The sequence below is a fragment of the Pezoporus wallicus genome, unplaced genomic scaffold (genome assembly GCF_028554395.1).
Source record: "Pezoporus wallicus isolate ANWC-B61680 ecotype Strahan unplaced genomic scaffold, APGP_CSIRO_Pwel_v1 contig_14100, whole genome shotgun sequence".
Classification (NCBI taxonomy): domain Eukaryota; kingdom Metazoa; phylum Chordata; class Aves; order Psittaciformes; family Psittacidae; genus Pezoporus; species Pezoporus wallicus.
Genome location: NW_026638082.1, coordinates 1 through 3,513, shown reverse-complemented (window position 1 = coordinate 3,513; position 3,513 = coordinate 1). Strand labels below are relative to the sequence as shown.

General features: G+C 61.9%; 1 long non-coding RNA gene across 1 annotated transcript; it reads left to right on the top strand.

The window, feature by feature from the left end:
- Positions 1-2,198: 2,198 nt before the first annotated feature.
- LOC130598957 (uncharacterized) lies at positions 2,199-3,111 on the top strand. Its single transcript, XR_008972120.1, has 3 exons — positions 2,199-2,331; positions 2,860-2,937; positions 3,052-3,111. It is a non-coding gene; the product is annotated as an uncharacterized LOC130598957 (long non-coding RNA).
- Positions 3,112-3,513: the final 402 nt, after the last annotated feature.

The window sequence follows — 3,513 nt, the reverse complement described above, 5'->3', positions numbered from 1 at the left end:
GCGTGGGGCGATGAGTGATGCACACGTGTGTGCGCAGGCGTGGGGCGATGAGTGATGCACACGCATGTGCAGGCGTGGGGCGATGAGTGATGCACACGTGTGTGCGCAGGCGTGGGGCGATGAGTGATGCACACGTGTGTGCGCAGGCGTGGGGCGATGAGTGATGCACACGTGTGTGCGCAGGCGTGGGGCGATGAGTGATGCACACGTGTGTGCGCAGGCGTGGGGCGATGAGTGATGCACACGCATGTGCAGGCGTGGGGCGATGAGTGATGCACACGCATGTGCAGGCGTGGGGCGATGAGTGATGCACACATGTGTGCGCAGGCGTGGGGTGATGAGTGATGCACACGCATGTGCAGGTGATGCACACATGTGTGCACAGGCGTGGGGCGATGTGATGCACACGCATGTGAGTGATGCACATGGCATGTGCAGGCGTGGGGCGATGAGTGATGCACACATGTGTGGGCAGGCGTGGGGCAGGCGTGGGGCGATGAGTGATGCACACATGTGTGCACAGGCGTGGGGCGATGAGTGATGCACACGCATGTGCAGGCGTGGGGCGATGAGTGATGCACACGTGTGTGCGCAGGCGTGGGGCGATGAGTGATGCACACGCATGTGCAGGCGTGGGGCACGCACACGTGTGTGCGCAGGCGTGGGGCGATGAGTGATGCACACGTGTGTGGGGCGCAGGAGTGGGGCGATGAGTGATGCACACGTGTGTGCAGGCGTGGGGCGATGAGTGATGCACACGTGTGTGCGCAGGCGTGGGGCGGAGTGATGCACACGTGTGTGGGCAGGCGTGGGGCGTGAGTGATGCACACGCATGTGCAGGCGTGGGGCGATGAGTGATGCACACTTGTGTGCAGCAGGCGTGGGGCGATGAGTGATGCACACGCATGTGCAGGCGTGGGGCGATGAGTGATGCACACGTGTGTGCAGGCGTGGGGCGATGAGTGATGCACACGTGTGTGCGCAGGCGTGGGGCGATGAGTGATGCACACGCATGTGCAGGCGTGGGGCGATGAGTGATGCACACGTGTGTGCGCAGGCGTGGGGCGATGAGTGATGCACACGCATGTGCAGGCGTGGGGCGATGAGTGATGCACACGTGTGTGCGCAGTCGTGGGGCGATGAGAGTTTGTCACTTGTGTGCGCAGGCGTGGGGCGATGAGTGATGCACACGCGTGTGCAGGCGTGGGGCGATGAGTGATGCACACGTGTGTGGGCAGGCGTGGGGCGATGAGTGATGCACACGCATGTGCAGGCGTGGGGCGATGAGTGATGCACACATGTGTGCACAGGCGTGGGGCGATGAGTGATGCACACGCATGTGCAGGCGTGGGGCGATGATGCACACGTGTGTGCGCAGGCGTGGGGCGATGAGTGATGCACACGTGTGTGCGCAGGCGTGGGGCGATGAGTGATGCACACGCATGTGCAGGCGTGGGGCGATGAGTGATGCACACGCATGTGCAGGCGTGGGGTGATGTGTGATGTACACGCGTGTGCGCAGGTGTGGGGCGATGTGCGGGGCACATGTGTGTGTGCAGGTGTGGGCTGATGGGTGCACACGTGTAGCAGTGTGAATGCGTGTGCACAAGCACATCCCTGTGTCACACATGTGGATAGTGGTGCATGTGCACAGCATGTGTCAGTGTGCACACACATCCCTGTGTCACACGTGTGGATAGTGGTGCATGTGCACAGCATGTGTCAGTGTGCACACACATCCCTGTGTCACACGTGTGGATAGTGGTGCATGTGCACAGCATGTGTCAGTGTGCACGCACATCCCTGTGTCACACATGTGGATAGTGATGCTGATACATGTGCACAGCATGTGTCAGTGTGCACACACATCCCTGTGTCACACGTGTGGATAGTGATGCTGATACATGTGCACAGCATGTGTCAGTGTGCACACCCATCCCTGTGTCACACGTGTGGATAGTGATGCTGATACATGTGCACAGCATGTGTCAGTGTGCACACACATCCCTGTGTCACACGTGTGGATAGTGGTGCTGATACATGCGCACAGCATGTGTCAGTGTGCACACCCATCCCTGTGTCACTACACACGGATACTGGTGTGGATACATACCCATGGCCATGTGTCAGCGTGCACCCCATGTGTGTGCACACGCGTGTGCCGGTGCCGTGTGCCGGCACCCACCGGCGCTGTTGCGTGTCCCCAGGGCAGCCGGGGCCTGGCCGAGAGCTCCTTCCCCGAGGACACGGTGTCCGACCACGTCGGGGGCACGCGGGGACACCGCTTCTACCGGCACCTCTCCGATGACGAGGACCTGGTGGCGTCCGGCGGTAAGGGGGGACCGAGGGTGGCACCGGCGTGGCGGCACCGCGGGTGCCGAGCGCTCTGTGCCCATTGCACCGGGGCCCTGGTGGCATCCAGCAGTAAGGGGGCAATGGGGGGGTGTCACTATGGATGGGTGCCACCAGGGTGGGTGTCACCGGGGGTGCCACTGGCTCAGTCCCCATTGCAGATGGCACCGGGGACCTGGTGGCATCCAGCGGTAAGGGGACAATGGGTGAGCGGATGGCACCATGGGTGGGTGCCACCAGGGCTCAGTGTCACCATGGGTGGGTGCACTGGGGGTGGGTGCCACTCACTGTCCCCATGCAAATGGCACCAGGGACTTTGTGGCATCAGGTGGGTGGGTGTCCCCGTGGCTGGATGTCACCATTGGTGCTCTGTCACGCTGTCCCCATTGCAGACAGCACTGGGGTGGCATCCAGGGTAAGGTGGCAATGGGTGGGGGGGTGTCACCCTGATGGGTGTCACCGTGTCTGGGTGTCACCCTGGTGCCACCCTTGCTGTCCCCATTGCAGATGGCAGCGGGGAGGACGGCAGCGGCGCACCATGGCCGAGCGCTACCCACGTGCCCAGCGTGGGGCTGGCACCCACCGGTAAGGGGGCACCGAGGGGTGGCTCCTGTCCCCCGCCTGTCACCGCGCTCAAGCTCTGTCTTCTCCATCCTCCTCTTCCTCTTCTTCCTCTTCCTCCTCCTCCTTCTCGGGCAGCGCCCGGGCCCCCCCCTGTGCCTGCAGGGATGGTGGTGGCCGAGGACGAGCCCCCACTGAGTAAGTGACACCTTGGGGGACCCCCCCCTGTTGCACCCCCAAGTGTATCCCCGGTGTTCCTTGGGGGGGGGGGGATGTGGGTAAATATGGGGTCACAGCTGGATATGGGGGTTGCAGATGCATATGGGGAGGTTATAGCTGAATATGGGGAGGTTATAGCTGAATATGGGGGAGTCACAGCTGGATATGGAGATTACAGCTGGATATGGGGGATCACATCTGGATATGGGGCGTCACGGTCTGGATATGGGGAGTCACAGCTGGATATGGGAATTAAAGCTGTATAGGAAGGTTACAGCTGGATATGGTGGGGTCACAGCTGGGTATGGGGATTACAACTGGATATGGGGGGGTCACAGCTGGATATGGGGGGGTCACAGCTGGATATGGGGGGTCACAGCT